Genomic DNA, 17,088 nt, shown 5'->3' on the forward strand with positions numbered 1-17,088 from the left:
AGTGTTGAGTTTGCTAAGTTCTTTATAGATTTTAGACACTAGCCCTTTATCTGATATGTCATTTGTAAATATCTTCTCCCATTCTGTCAGTTGTCTTTTGGCTTTGTTAACTGTTTCCTTTGCTGTGCAAAAGCTTTTGATCTTGATGAAATCCCAATAGTTCATTTTTGCCCTTGCTTCCCTTGCTTTTGGCGATGTTCCTAGGAAGATGTTGCTGCGGCTGAGGTCGAAGAGGTTGTTGCCTGTGTTCTCCTCAAGGATTTGGATGGATTCCTTTCTCACATTGAGATCCTTCATCCATTTTGAGTCTATTTTCATGTGTGGTGTAAGGAAATGATCCAATTTCATTTTTCTGCATGTGGCTGTCCAATTTTCCCAACACCATTTATTGAAGAGGCTGTCTTTCTTCCATTGGATATTCTTTCCTGCTTTCTCGAAGATAGTTGACCATAGAGTTGAGGGTCTATTTCTGGGCTCTCTGTTCGGTTCCATTGATCTATGTGTCTGTTTTTGTGCCAGTACCATGCTGTCTTAATGATGACAGCTTTGTAATAGAGCTTGAAGTCCGGAATTGTGATGCCACCAACTTTGGCTTTCTTTTTCAATATTGCTTTGGCTATTCAAGGTCTTTTCTGGTTCCATATAAATTTTAGGATTATTTGTTCCATTTCTTTGAAAAAAATGGATGGTACTTTGATAGGAATTGCATTAAATGTGTAGATTGCTTTAGGTAGCATAGACCTTTTCGAATATTTATTCTTCCAATCCAGGAGCATGGAACATTTTTCCATTTCTTTGTGTCTTCCTCAGTTTCTTTCATGAGTACTTTATAGTTTTCTGAGTATAGATTCTTAGTCTCTTTGGTTAGGTTTATTCCTAGGTATCTTATAGTTTTGGGTGCAATTGTAAATGGGATGGACTCCTTAATTTCTCTTTCTTCTGTCTTGTTGTTGGTGTAGAGAAATGCAACTGATTTCTGTGCATTGATTTTATATCCTGACACTTTACTGAATTCCTGTACAAGTTCTAGCAGTTTTGGAGTGGAGTCTTTTGGGTTTTCCACATATAGTATCATATCATCTGCAAAGAGTGATAGTTTGACTTCTTCTTTGCCGATTTGGATGCCTTTAATTTCCTTTTGTTGTCTGATTGCTGAGGCTAGGACTTCTAGTACTATGTTGAATAGCAGTGGTGATAACGGACATCCCTGCCGTGTTCCTGACCTTAGCGGAAAAGCTTTCGGTTTTTCTCCATTGAGAATGATATTTGCGGTGGGTTTTTCATAGATGGCTTTGATAATATTGAGGTATGTGCCGTCTATCCCTACACTTTGAAGAGTTTTGATCAGGAAGGGATGCTGTACTTTGTCAAAGGCTTTTTCAGCATCTATGGAGAGTATCATATGGTTCTTGTTCTTTCTTTTATTAATGTGTTGTATCACATTGATTGATTTGCGGATGTTGAACCAGACTTGCAGCCCTGGAATAAATCCCACTTGGTCTTGGTGAATAATCCTTTCAATGTACTGTTGAATCCTATTGGCTAGTATTTTGGTGAGAATTTTTGCATCTGTGTTCATCAAGGATATTGGTCTGTAGTTCTCTTTTTTGATGGGATCCTTGTCTGGTTTTGGGATCAAGGTGATGCTGGCCTCATAAAACGAGTGTGGAAGTTTTCCTTCCATTTCTATTTTTGGAACAGTTTCAGGAGAATAGGAATTAGTTGTTCTTTAAATGTTTGGTAGAATTCCACCGGGAAGCCATCTGGCCCTGGGCTTTTGTTTGTTTGGAGATTTTTGATGACTGTTTCAATCTCCTTACTGCTTATGGGTCTATTGAGGCTTTCTATTTCTTCCTGGTTCAGTTGTGGTAATTTATATATCTCTAGGAATGCATCCATTTCTTCCAGATTGTCAAATTTGTTGGCGTAGAGTTGCTCATAGTATGTTCTTATAATTGTCTGTATTTCTTTGGTGTTCATTGTGATCTCTCCTCTTTCATTCATGATTTTATTTATTTGGGTCCTCTCTCTTTTCTTTTTGATAAGTCTGGCCAGGGGTTTATCAATCTTATTAATTCTTTCAAAGAACCAGCTCCTAGTTTCGTTGATTTGTTCTATTGTTTTTTTGGTTTCTATTTCATTGATTTCTGCTCTGACCTTTATGATTTCTCTTCTCCTGCTGGGGTTAGGGTTTCTTTCTTGTTCTTTCTCCAGCTCCTTTAGGTGTAGGGTTAGGTTGTGTACCTGAGACCTTTCTTGTTTGTTGAGAGAGGCTTGTACCGCTATATATTTTCCTCTCAGGACTGCCTTGTTGTGTCCCACAGATTTTGAACCATTGTGTTTTCATTATCATTTGTTTCCATGAATTTTTTCAATTCTTCTTTAATTTCCTGGTTGACCCATTCATTCTTTAGAAGGATGCTGTTTAGTCTCCATGTATTTGGGTTCTTTTCAAATTTCCTCTAGTGATTGAGTTCTAGCTTCAGAGCATTGTGGTCTGAAAATATGCAGGGAATGATTCCAGTCTTTTGATACCGGTTGAGACCTGATTTAGGACCAAGAATGTGATCTATTCTGGAGAATGTTCCATGTGCACTAGAGAAGAATGTGTATTCTGTTGCTTTGGGATGAAAAGTTCTGAATATATCTGTGATGTCCATCTGGTCCAGTGTGTCATTTAAGGCCTTTATTTCATTGTTGATCTTTTGCTTGGATGATCTGTCCATTTCAGTGAGGGGAGTGTTAAAATCCCCTACTATTATTGTATTCTTGTCGATGTGTTTCTTTGATTTTGTTATTAATTGGTTTATATAGTTGGCTGCTCCCACGTTAGGGGCATAGATATTTAAAATTGTTACATCTTCTTGTTGGACAGTTCCTTTGAGTATATTATAGTGTCCTTCCTCATCTCTTATTATAGTCTTTGGCTTAAAATCTAATTGATCTGATATAAGGATTGCCACTCCTGCTTTCTTCTGATGTCCATTAGCATGGTAAATTCTTTTCCACCCCCTCACTTTAAATCTGGAGGTGTCTTTGGGTTTAAGATGAGTTTCTTGTAGGCAACATATAGATGGGTTTTGTTTTTTTATCCATTCTGATACCCTGTGTCTTTTGATTGGGGCATTTAGCCCATTAACATTCAGGGTAAGTATTGAGAGATATGAATTTAGTGCCATTGTATTGCCTGTAAGGTGACTGGTATTGTATATTGTCTCTGTTTCTTTCTGATCTACTTCTTTTAGGGTCTCTCTTTGCTTAGAGGACCCCTTTCAATATTTCCTGTAGAGCTGGTTTGCTATTTGCAAATTCTTTCAGTTTTTGTTTGTCCTGGAAGCTTTTAATCTCTCCTTCTATTTTCAATGATAGCCTAGCTGGATATAGTATTCTTGGCTGCATGTTTTTCTCGTTTAGTACTCTGAATATATCATGCCAGCTCTTTCTGGCCTGCCAGGTCTCTGTGGATAAGTCTGCTGCCAATCGAATATTTTTACCATTGTACTTTACAGACTTCTTTTCCCTGGCTGCTTTCAGGATCTTCTCTTTGTCACTAAGACTTGTCAATTTTACTATTAGGTGATGGGGTGTGGACCTATTCTTATTGATCTTGAGGGGGGTTCTCTGAACCTCCTGGATTTTGATGCTTGTCCCCTTTGCCATATTGGGGAAATTCTCTCCAATAATTCTCTCCAATATACCTTCTGCTCCCCTCTCTGTTTCCTCTTCTTCTGGAATCCCAATTATTCTAATGTTGTTTCGTCTTATGGTGTCACTTATCTCTCGAATTCTCCCCTCGTGATCCAGTAGCTGTTTGTCCCTCTTTTGCTCAGCTTCTTTATTCTCTGTCATTTGGTCTTCTATATCGCTAATTCTTTCTTCTGCCTCATTTATCCTAGCCGTCAGAGCCTCCATTTTTGTTTGCACCTCATTAATAGCTTTTTTGATTTCAACTTGGTTAGATTTAGTTCTTTTATTTCTTCAGAAAGGGCTTTTATATCTCCCGAGAGGGTTTCTCTAATATTTTCCATGCCTTTTTCGAGCCCGGCTAGAACCTTGAGAATCATCATTCTGAACTCTGGATCTGACATATTACCAATATCTGTATTGATTAGGTCCCTAGCCTTTGGTACTGCCTCTTGTTCTTTTTTTTGTGGTGAATTTTTCCGCCTTGTCATTTTGTCCAGATAAGAGTATATGAAGGAGCAAGTAAAATACTGCAAGGGTGGCAACAACCCTAGGAAAATATGCTTTAGCCAAATCAGAAGAGATCCCAAATCGTGGGTGGGGGGCGAAAGGGGATATAAAGAGGTTCAGAAAGAAAGAAAAAAAAATTAAAAAAAGAAAACCAATAAAGAAAATGTATAAAAAGGAAAAAAATATATGTATATTAGATAAACTAGTTAAAAAATGTTAAAAAAGAAAAGGGTAAAAGTTTAAAAAATTTAGCAGAAGAAGAAAAAAATTGAAAAAGAAAAGAAACAAAAATTAATTTAACTGCAAGGCTAAAGAATCATGGGGAGAAAGCCATGAGTTCCATGCTTTGCTTTCTCCTCCTCTGGAATTCCTCTGCTCTCCTTGGTATTGAAACTACACTCCTTGGTAGGTGAACTTGGTCCTGGCTGGGTTTCTTGCTGATCTTCTGGGGGAGGGGCCTGTTGTAGTGATTCTCAAGCGTCTTTGCCCCAGGCGGAGTTACACCGCCCTTACCCGGGCTGGGCTGAGTAATCCGCTTGGGTTTGCTTTTGGGACCTTTTGTTCACTGAGCGCTTTCCGTAGAGTTCCGGAGGGCGGGAATGAAGATGGCAGCCACCCGGTCTCCAGCCCGGAGGAGCTGAGAGCCTGGGGCCCCACTCCTCAGTGCGCCCCCAGAGAACAGCGCCCAATGACTCCCGCCACCCTGGCCTCCAGCTGCGCTCCGAGCTGACCGAGCCTGTGACCGGTTCAAGGTAACCCCGAGCTGAGAGTCACTCCTTGGCTCTGTCTCTGTATCCGGCTTCACCATTCTAATACCTGTGAGCTCTGTGACACTCAGACACCCCCGATCCTTCTGTGACCCTGCGGGACCTGAGGCTACGCTGACCCCGCGTGGGCTTCACCCCGGTTAAGCTTCTGGAGCGATGTCCCTCAGCGGAACAGACTTTTAAAAGTCCCGATTTTGTGCTCCGTTGCTCCGCCGCTCGCCGGGAGCCAGCCCCTCCCCCCGCGGTCTATCTTCCCGTCGCTTTGGATTCACTTCTCCGCCAGTCCTACCTTGCAGAAAGTGGTTGATTTTCTGTTTCTAGAGTTGCTGTTCTTCTTTTCTTCGATCTCCCGTTGGATTTGTAGGTGTTTGCAATCTTTAGATAAGCTATCTAGCTGATCTCCCGCTACCTGAAGTAGTCTCAGCCTGCTACTTCTCTGCCATCTTGACTCCTCCCCCAAACTCTCACTCTTTGCAGATGATATGATACTGTACATGGAAAACCCAAAAGACTCCACTCCAAAACTGCTAGAACTTGTACAGGAATTCAGTAAAGTGTCTGGATATAATGTCAATGCACAGAATTCAGTTGCATTTCTTTACACCAACAAGACAGAGGAAAAAGAAATTAAGGAGTCAATCCCATTTACAATTGCACCCAAAACCATGAGATACCTAGGAATAAACCTAACCTAAGAGGCAAAGAATCTATACACAGAAAAGTATAAAGTATTCATGAAAGAATTTGAGGAAGACACAAAGAAATGGAAAAATGTTCCATGGTCCTGGATTGGAAGAACAAATATTGTGAAAATGTCTATGCTACCTAAAGCAATCTACACATTTAATGCAATCCCTATCAAAATCCCATCCATTTTTTTCAAAGAAATGGAACAAATAATCCTAAAATTTATATGACCAGAAAAGACCTCGAATAGCCAAAGGAATATTGAATAAGAAAGCCAAAGTAGGTGGCATCACAATTCCAGACTTCAAGCTCTATTACAAAGCTGTCGTCATCAAGACAGTATTGTACTGGCACAAAAAGAGACACATAGATCAATGAAACAGAATAGAGAGCCCAGAAATAGACCCTCAACTCTGTGGTCAACTAATCTTCGACAAAGCAGGAAAGAATGTCCAATGGAAGAAAGACACCTCTTCAACAAATGGTGTTGGGAAAATTGGACAGCCACATGCAGAAAAATGAAATTGGATCATTTCCTTACACCACACACAAAAATAGACTCAAAATGGATGAAGGACCCCAATGTGAGAAAGGAATCCATCAAAATCCTTGAGGAGAACACAGGCAGCAACCTCTTCGACCTCAGCCGCAGGAACTTCTTCCTAGGAACATCGCCAAAGGCAAGGGAAGCAAGGGGAAAAATGAACTATTGGGATTTCATCAAGATCAAAAGCTTTTGCACAGCAAAGGAAACAGTTAACAAAACCAAAAGACAACTGACAGAATGGGAGAAAATATTTACAAATGACATATAGATAAAGGGCTAGTATCCAAAATCTATAAAGAGCTTACCAAACTCAACACCCAAAGAACAAATAATCCAATGAAGAAATGGGTAGAGGACATGAACAGACATTTCTGCAAAGAAGACATCCAGATGACCAACAGACACATGAAGAAATGCTCCACATCACTCGGCATCAGGGAAATACAAATCAAAACCACAATGAGATATCACCTCACACCAGTCAGAATGGCTCAAATTAACAAGTCAGGAAATGACAGATGCTGGCGAGGATGCGGAGAAAGGTGAACCCTACTACACTGTTGGTGGGAGTGCAAGCTGGTGCAATCACTCTGGAAAACAGCATGGAGGTTCCTCAAAAAGTTGAAAATAGAACTACCCTATGACCCAGCAATTGCAGTACTGGGTATTTACCCTAAGGATACAAACGTAGTGATCCGAAGGGGCACGTGCACCCAAATGTTTATAGCAGCAATGTCCACAATAGCCAAACTATGGAAAGAACCTAGATGTCCACCAACAGATGAATGGATAAAGAAGATGGGGTATATATATACAATGGAGTACTATGCAGCCATCAAAAGAAATGAAATCTTGCCATTTGCGACAACGTGGATGGAACTAGAGGGTGTTACGCTTAGCGAAATAAGTCAGTCAGAGAAAGACAACTATCGTATGATCTCCCTGATATGAGGAAGTGGAGATGCAACGTGGGGGGTAGGAAAAGAATAAATGAAACAAGATGGGATCGGGAGGGAGACAAACCATAAGAGACTCTTAATCTCACAGAACAAACTGAGGGTTGCTGGGGGAAGTGGGGTGAGAAGAGGGTGGTGGGGTTATGGACATTGGGGGTTGTGTGTGCTATGGTGAGTGCTGTGAAGTGTGTAAACCTGGCGATTCACAGACCTGTACCCCTGGGGCTAAAAATACCTTATATGTTTATAAAAAAAAATTGAAATCTTGCCATTTGCAATGACATGGATGGAACTAGAGGGTATTATGCTAAGCGAAATACATCAATCAGAGAAAGACATTTCTGATATGATCTCACTAATATGCCGAATGTGAGAAACAAGGCAAAGGATCATGGGGGAAGAGAGGGAGAAATGAAATGGTATGAAACTGGAGAGGGAGATAAACCATAAGAGACTTTTAATCTCAAGAAACAAACTGAGGGTTGCTGGAGGGGAAGGGGCTGGGAGGGACGATGTGGCTGAGTGATGGACATTGGGGAGGGTATGTGCTATGGCGAGTGCTGTGAATTGTGTAAGACTGGTGGATAACAGACTTGTACCCCTGAAACAAATAATACATTTTATGTTAATAAAAAATATTTTATAGGAGCACCTGGGTGGCTCAGTTGGTTAAGCCTCTGCCTTCAGCTCAAGTCTTGATCTCAGGGTCCTGGGATCGAACCCCACATCGGGTTCTCTGCTCAGCAGAAAGCCTGTTTCCCCTCTCTCTGCCTGCCTCTCTGCCTACTTGTGATCTCTCTCTCTCTCTCTCTGTCAAATAAGTAAATAAGATCTAAAAATATATATATATTTTATAGTTAAAATCTTAGTTGTAGACTTAACTTTGTAAATCGTATATTCTCCTTGGAGCCATATCAATGCATTTTATTTTTTACATGGTTATTGTTAACATATAGTGTTTCAAAGGCTCTTTTTTTTACTCATGTGGTCTACATACCTTTCTTTTTGTTGTTTGGTACTTTTTTTTTTTTTGTAATTAGCTTTTTCATTCTATTTTAGGTCAGTTGAATTATATCACCTGGATGTAAAACTTAGCTTCTTTTTATTCATTGCTAATCTCTCCATTTTCAAGTTGTTTAAATAAATGCTTCTTTCTATTTGATGGACAGGTAAATCACTTCTGGAAGTGTTTAAGATGAAGAGGTTATTTTGTTCTATGACGGGTTTACTGAGTAGACTCTGTAGGGATGCCAGCTTGTGAATTTTGAAAAAGCTCTTTAGCTGAATTTGATGGAGGAAGAAGTATATATTGTGTGGATACAGCTAAAATCAGCTCCAGAACAACCATCATCTTCTCTAGCTAATGTTTACACACACACACACACACACACACACACACACACACACTTAATTTAATTTTTCTATAATTCTAATTGCAGTGGACATCATGTCTAGAATGATGTCACATACTGTTTATATGTTTTTTGTTTGTTTTTTGTTTTTGTTTTGTTTTGTTTTGTTTTTTGGCCCCATGGGTTTATGTACCTCATATCTCCTCAACTAGATAATAAACTACATAATTGAAAACAAAGTTTCTTCTTCTTCTCCATCCCCAAAGTACTCCGTACAGGCTGACTGCTCCGTGGGGTCTGAAATGTACTACCACACGGTAATATGGTCTTTTCCATTCCTGGTCCTTTGAATGGGGCCAGATCACCCACTCATATTGTGAAGCAGGTGGTGAACAATAGCTCTAGTCTCACGTGTTCGCCTGCACACACCCTGCTCGTCCATTCAACACTTTCTTTAGTAAACTGAGCTCAATTCCATTGGTTTCAAGGTTTCTAGGGATTCAGTCATTTGTTTAAACATTTATTGATTCTCCACGTGTCTATGCAAAATACTTAGGACATAAAAGCTAATATCCTATCCTATCTGCCATCAAGGATCTAGTCATCTCGTGGTAGGTCTGGGTAAGAGTTTCTTCCTCAGGGGCACCTGGGTGGCTTAGTTAAGTGTCCCACTCTCGATTTCAGCTCAGGTCATGATCTCAGGGTCATGAGATTGAGCCCCACATTGAGCCCTGCACTGGGCTCCATGCTCGGTGGGAAGTCTATTGGAGATTCTTTATCTCCTGCTCCCTCTGCCCTTACCCCCACCCTACCTCTCTCTTTCTCTTTCTAAGATAAATAAATCTGAAAAAAAAAAAAAAAGTTCCTTCCTCAATGGAAGAAGTCAGGCACCCAGTGCTGGTTCTGTGTAGGAGGATAGGCTACCCTAGCTACTGTGCTCTAGCTCACATTATATTTCTAAGATACAAATACTTGACATTTTTGAAATATTGCTGTGTTTTCTGTGTGTGTGTGACATGTATTGATTTATACATTAATCTTGTTTCCCCAGCTGGGCTGTAAGCTCCTTGAGGGGTAAAAAAGTGTTATTTGTGTTCTCTGAAACTCATTTGAGAAACATATACTGTGTTGATTTATTGATTTCTATAAATAAGAGACTTGGTTCAGATGCTAAATGATTTGACTTATCCTTTGTTGCTATGCACATCTCACTTCCCTCTCCACTTAGCCTACATTCCAGGACCCATTGATTAGACCACTCTTTTTCAGTACCTCCTGCACTTTTGGCTCCTTGGCTTGCAAGGCCTCTATCCAATCTTGGATCTCATCAACTACCAGCTTTTTCAGCTCTCACACCCTGGTGGCTGAGCATTTTGGAGAAAAATAAAAGAATGGTAAAGAAGAGGACCATAACAAACTCCTGACCTCTATCTTTAGCTGGGCCCTAACTCTGCTTGGCATACACTTCTCTTATGAGCATTCATCAGTGCTTCTTCCTATTCATAGGGAAGCTCTTCCAACTCTATAGTTCTTTCCTGAGGGCCTCTTGTTCACCCTTTGTCCCTTACTCTCTGGTGATAAACTGCCCAGAGAGAATAGAGGCCTTAGAATACATTTCTCACCTCCCTTCCTCCTTTATCTCTAGCAACTCTCATCTTCAGTCTCTCCCTTTTCTTTGAAAGGAAGTGACTCCTTGGCTCTTCCCTCTGTTCCCATTGAAGGCTAGTTCTTCTACCTATGCCCTTGATTCTCTCCCTTCTTGCTTTTTTTCCTCAGGCCCTTGCTCCATCTGTTAATCAGTTTCTTTCATGACTCATTAACTCCTCCCTCTCTGTTGGCTCTTACCCTTCTGCATAAAATAAGATACAAATATCTTCTACCCTGAAAAACCAATTCTGTTTCTCTTGCCACAGGATGATGGAAGCAACCTAAGACATGTAGAATATTAGAGTGAGCTGTGGGACAGACCTAGATTTGATTAGGTGACTGACTTTCAACTGAGGTATTAAAATGGTACCAGCCAAAATAGGGAGAGCTTCTGTGGAGCTCATAGGAATGCAAGAGCCAAGTCCAGCTGAGCCAACAATGCAGAGAGGACCTGAATTCAGCCCTCAGACTGGAGTCTCCATACCACAAGTTCAGTTTGATCTACCTAGTTTACAGCTGGCCTGAGGCCTATGAACAAGAAATCAAGCTCAATAATTTTGGGGTGGTTGTCATACAGCACTATTGCAGCAGTAGTTGACTAATACTGGCTGGAGCTTAAAAAGTGACACAAAAGAGATACAAGAGACAAAAGGTTGAGAGGACATTGGCTCCTCTTCCTTCCATGCCTAGAATGCCATAATCTGCCATTCTGCTCATTGCCAAGGGAAGGAATTAATCTATAACAATAATGATTATTTTAATGCATTGATGTTCTTTCTTTCTAGTTTGCTTTCTTTGTCTGTATCTTCCTTTCTTTGTTCATTCTTGTCTAGTTTCTTTCACTGTTGGGCCCTTACATTCAGATGTGCATGAGGAATACAAAACAAAATCCATCTTTTGGTTTAAATGGGGAACTAAACTGTAAACAAGTAACTGATCCACATGCAAGATGCCCTGTAATAAAGTTGTATACAGAAGGAAGGAAAAATGGGAGAGGTTAGCTCTCTGTATTGCTGCAGATGGTCATGGAACACTTGGGAGAGGCCCTTTGCAAGGACCAATTTGTTCCTTCTTTCCAGCTTTTTGGAGTTTAATACTTCACATCTGTGATCACACCCCAGTTTCTACTCTGCATCCTTTACACACTTTATTTCTTCTGCTGGAAATCTTCTCTTCCTCTTTACCATGCCACCAACCGTGGGTCCTTTCTCAAGGAGGCCTTCTCTACATCCAAGAGTAGGCTGGATTCCCTTCCTAGATGCATTTATAGCACTTGAGGTGTTTCTTATTGTAATATGTGTCATATTTGAATTACTAGTAAGGTGTTTTCTCTACTAGCCAACTAGTCCAAACCAGTGCTGTCTGGTTTACTGCCTTATCTCCAGTAACTGGCTTAGTTTAGTGAATGGGATGGAACTGAATTACTAAAGATCTGTTATGGGTATGAGATACTACGCATGGAAGTAGGAAGAGGATTTGCAGAAAGTGCATCAATTCACTTTCTGTCTCCTTGAACAAGATACCCAAGTTGCTACCCCAAGTTGATCCCTGAAGTTGGAAAAAAAGAAAACCAGAGAAATCCAATTTGGGTCTCCAAGGAGCTTAGCAGTACTCTGCATTGTTGGGAACTCTCTGATAGCTAGAAAATTCCACTCCTGAGCAGCTGGCCTTGCTCATGGCTCATGATGAAGGCAGTGTTTGGCGATAACATTTCCTGGCATTGACGTGTATCTGCTACGTGTATGGCTCAGGGACCTTGTCTTATTCACAGGAGTACAACCCCCAGTAGGGCAGCATGGCCTGCAAATCCCATTAATCCTGGCTTGCAAGGTGGTGGGCGGTGGTGCAGAAGGCTGTGTGCTCTCCCCGGGCTGTGCCTGGCCTGGGGCCCTGCCTCCTCTGCCGCTGTCCTTTTGTCTTGTTGTTGAGAGGTGGCTACTGTTCTCTGTTCTAGGTGGATGAAATCATTCAGTTCCTCCTCTTTGTTTGCTGCAAGAAATTAAAATAGGAAAATTTTACCTGCTAGAAGCAGATGTCCTGCAATATCTATCCAACAATTTGAAAAGACTGCTCATAATAAAAGGAATATTTTGTACACACAAATTCATCTCCATATCCTCGATGAGTTTTCAGTCATCATGGCTATGGGGCCATGTGGACTCATGCATAATGAGTCACATGATGGCGGGGTTTTCTTAAAACCAACGTGCTATCATGTGATGAAAAGCAGTAGTTTACTAGTACAACAGAGTGGGCAAACACTGCCTGCTTTTGTATAAGCCCTCAAATTAAGAAGAGTTTTTACATTTTTAAATGGTTACCAAAAAAAAAAATCAAAGAAGAATGATATTTTTAGGAAGGGAAAATTAGATGAAATTGAAATTATAGTGTCCATTAATAAAGTTTTATTGGAGCACAGTCATGCTCATTTGTTGAGGGAGTGGTTAGGGCCACTTTCCTGCTATAAGAGCAGAGTTGAATAGTGTGACAAAGACTAGGCATGGTTGGCAACCTAAATATTTACTGTCTTGCCTTTTGCTAACCCCTGTAATGGAGGGATATGGATTTTTTGAATTGACTCATTCTGAATATATCAGAGACTTGCTCAAGCGCCCATTTTGTGTTTCCAGTAGACTGAACTTCTGTTCACCCTCTGAGGAAAGATGTGCCACAAGAGATGGCTCTGTTTGGTACCCTTTTCTACCTACCTTCATGTTATGGGGATGGGTGTGATAATTGTATGCTATCTGTGATAATTGTAACCTAGAGAACAGAACTGAGCAAGCGGGAGCTACATTAAGATTCAGCTGAGAAGCTAGAACTCTCTGCAGATCTGCTGCCTACATATCTAGTGAGGCCTTCTAGGGTCTTGGTCACTCAAGGAAAATCAAGGAGTTCTCTTTTTCCTTCTCTAAAGGTATTCACACCAGTGGGAGAAATTATTAAGCAAAGACACTTGTCTGCATTATCTCAATGACCCTTAGTAGGTCTTGTTGTCTCCCTCTGGTTGCCTGCGCCCTGTTCTTTCCTTTGCAGTAGTATATCCATGCACAAAATTATGATTGTTTACTTTATCTTCTAGACTGTGAGTTCCTAGAAGGCAGGGTTTTTTAATTTCCATGTGTTTTGAGCATCTGGAAAGGGCAAGGCACTTGGTAGATTCATGAAAATAGCCAGGGAATCAACAAAGTCTGTCGTGCTTCTCACACAGAGTTACAAGTCTGGAGAGCCCATGGTTATGTGATGGCAAGTACCTGCATCCACAGATTAGCTTGGCATAACTTTCTGGGTATTAGTCGTACTTGAAGATTTGTAGTAGAAATCACGATTTTTTGTATTTAAACAAGCAAGGCTAGATTACAGAGTAAAAACTCAGAATTTTTAAAGATGGGGCACAGACTTCAAAGAAGTTGACCTGCTATGGTGATCATTTGGGGGGTCTGTCTCAGGTCTCTGGAGTGAGGAGAGGGGGTCAGGGATAAACTCATTCTCTCCTGCAGTTAGAAATCTTTGAGGTGAAATTGTCAGAGAAGGACTAAAGTAACTATGTTTCTATAAGTCCTCAATGTGGCATTATTATTATTTTTTAAAAAGATTTTATTTTTAAATAATCTCTACACTCAACATGGGGCTCAAACCATGGCCCCGGGATGAAGAGTCACCTACTCCACTGACTGAGCCAGCTAGGTGCCCCTGAATGTGACATTATTAATAATGGGAGGCAGGAAGGTGGAAGAGGGAGGCCCTTGAAAGGACATGGCCAGTTCTGCCAGTATTTACAGATGCATTGTATCTTTTGTCAGAGATCTTCAGACAGCAGTGTGGACCTTTAGTCCAAGAGATTCTTTAAGAATCTGCTAAAACCTATAGACTCTATGAACTTGCACCATCTACCAACTTGGCTGCAATAGATTTCAACTTCAGCTTAATGGTTATTGTGTCCTAATTGCTGCTAGGGAGGGGGGTGAATTTTACCAGTCTGGGATTATTCCCTGGGAATGTGACTAAGGCCTTGGTAATATGGGGAAGGGTGAAAAGGGAGTTACTGTTTAGTGGGGCATATGGTCTGAATTGGTATCTAGATGACATTTTCCTCTATTCCTTCTGCTTTTCAGTGACTTTTCCAGCGGGTCACTCCTAACCTGTCCCTCACAGGCAGTCTTTTAGTCCTGTCTTTTCTTCTCTGTGTCTATGCCAATCATTTTGTTCCTTTTAGAGTTATTTGCTCTTCCTCAGATGCACTGGGCCACCAGAATCTGGATGGAGCCAGCTACAGTCCATCCCCACTTCACTGTTAGCTTGGGGTGGGGGGCATTGGGGACCATGTAACATACACCAAGCTTTTTCACACAATTCCACCATGCCCATGGATCTCAGATTTTTAACCCCTGACCAAGTCTGAGTCTAAAACAGGTCTCTTATTTTCAAAGGGAACAGGGGTAAGGAAGAGGGAATGAGGTGAACCAGGAGATTCTTCCTGTTGTCTGAATTGCTGGGGAAGAGAAAGGTGGGGAGAGAGGTGAGTGGGCCCCAGTGTGTAGAGCCGCACTGGTAGCAGGCAGCAGCTAGCATCCAGTCATAGCCACATGCCTGATGTACTGTATAATTCTATAGCTCTTTTGGCAGTGCTTACAGGCATGCTCTCTCTGAGTGCTATTGATTTCTTGGGGAAAGGAGATAAAAAACAAGTGTTATACTTCGTGTCGTGTGTTTTCTGGGGGAAGTAAATAGATTAGCCAAATTGGACAGACAAGATCAGGGCAAGTAGAGAAGAGGCTCCCTGAACTGCCTTCCCTGAAATGGAATCTCTTAAAATGATCCACAGGGGAAATAAAATGATTAGGCAGGGCAGGAATTTATCCTGTACTCAGATTGAATGTCGCATTTTGTTTCTGTCTCAGCTTCATGTCCTTCAAACCACCCTGCTTTCCATCGCATTGCTGTTTGATACCAGCAGCTCCGCTCGCCTTTATCTTGACCATGTCCATCCCCATGATGCCAGGGCTAATGTCACTAAGTTTCTAGATACTGCTGTACAATAGCACCATCTGATAAAACTTTTTGTGATGATGTAAATGTTTAAACAACTCTCTGCCATTAAATACAGTAGCCCACTGGCCTCATGGAGCTTTTCAGCACTTGAAAGGTAGCCAGTATGACTGTGAGACTGAATATTTAATTATAGTTAATTTAAATGTAGCTTTGTAGCCTTTTTTTTTTTTTAAGAACGCTTTTCCATTTTGTTTGTTTTTGTGGAAGAGCAGCTTAAGACCACTCAGTAGTTGTTCCTACCCGTTCAGTGGCCTGAGCAGTGACGGCATACTCCAGTCTTCAGCAGGGAGGGTACCAGCATGCCTTCAGTCCAGTCTGTGACTTCAGGTAGAGTAGCAGTGAACTCAGGAGCTGGAGCTGGAGCTGGAGCAGTCCACTCACCCTGAAATTCCTCCTTGGTCAGGGCCTAGTCACCAGCAGCTTGCTCTTCCTTTTTTATCTCCTCAGGATCTCTGTGGAAATAGAAATCAGGCTTGACCTCCCATGGGTCTCCCTGGGAAATGGTGCCACACATGCGCAGAACTTCCTAGGCCAACATCCACCATATCAGACCCACTGAGTGAGCTCCTTTGTTGTTGCAAGAGATGATGATGTCCACAGAGCTCAGAGGAGTGTCCTCGTTAACACAGAGCAGTGGTAGGCAGGTTAACCTGTCTCCATGAGAAGCTGGTGGTCAGCCCTCGTATCAGTAACCACCAGAAGTCTCGGCTCTCAGAAGGCAGCCTGGATCTGGTTAGTGAAGTTTCTAAGAGTGAAGAGGCCAGCAATAGGAATGGCTCCAGTAGCAGCAGCAAACTTCAGTACAGCTCGTTGGCCAGTATTCCCAGATGGTATGACATTGACATCAGCTGGGTTTGCAATGGCAACAAAGGCATGAGCTGCCAGAAGAAGCTTCTCCAAGGTTCTTTTTAGATTTATGATGTAGATACCATCCCTTTTCCTTTTGCAGATGTACTGTTCCATTTGGAAGTCAAGGTTGGTGCCACCTAAGTGGGTTACTGCTGCAAGGAATTTGAGGACCATACTCTTCCTTCATTTGCAGGCCATCAAGGGCTCTGACTATTGTGAAAGTTTCCTTTGAGTCACAATGGGAATACAAAACAACACCATATGGACTTCTTCCTGGGTAGTGCGGGAAGGCCATAGTAGCTATTTGCTATGTTCTCGTGCATTGAAGTTTTCAATTCTTGCAGTCCCAGAAGTGTGAACCAGCAGCATCCACATCACCTGGGATTGGGAGATTGTTTTAGAAATGTGGTATCTTGGGCCAGATCTACTGGATGAGAATCTACATTTTAACAGTATCTCCAGATATTATATGTATATTAAAGTTTGAGAAGCAGGGCTGGAAACGAGTAAGTCTCAGGAAGAGATGTGGTATCAATTAGAGTCAGCTGAGTTATGCTGCAGTAACAAACAAGTCCAAGTCCAGGGGCTTAAAATAAACCAATTTTATTTCTCACTAATGCTTCTTGTCCCTGGTAAACCAGAGGGGGCTCTGTTCCACATCATTCTTACTCCAGGTTCCAGGCTAATTGGCCAGTGCTCTCTGGATCATTTGTCATTGGTGTTATGTAAGGGAGAACAGATAGTGTGGTGAAACCTGTAATTTCTACTCATATTTCATTGGCCAAAGCATGTCATGTGACTGCACTTAACTCAAAGGGGACAAGGAAGAGAAAGCTTATCAAATGCCCAGAAGGGAGAGAAACAGAATATTTGGTGAACATACATGGTGAACAGCGCTCATGACTGCTGCACATAAGCATAATTATAGCCTTTTGTTTGTTTGTTTTTAAGCAGCCAGTTCTGAAGATCATCATTTCAATCCTGGACTTTCCATAGCTTTCTAATTGGTCTCTCTGTTGTCCTTTCTCTTTTTAAAT

General features: G+C 41.4%; 1 pseudogene; it reads right to left on the reverse strand.

Moving 5' to 3' along the window:
• Positions 1-15,446: 15,446 nt before the first annotated feature.
• Positions 15,447-16,346, reverse strand: LOC125094156 (40S ribosomal protein SA-like; annotated as a pseudogene).
• Positions 16,347-17,088: the final 742 nt, after the last annotated feature.

This window comes from Lutra lutra, chromosome 2, assembly GCF_902655055.1.
Source record: "Lutra lutra chromosome 2, mLutLut1.2, whole genome shotgun sequence".
Classification (NCBI taxonomy): domain Eukaryota; kingdom Metazoa; phylum Chordata; class Mammalia; order Carnivora; family Mustelidae; genus Lutra; species Lutra lutra.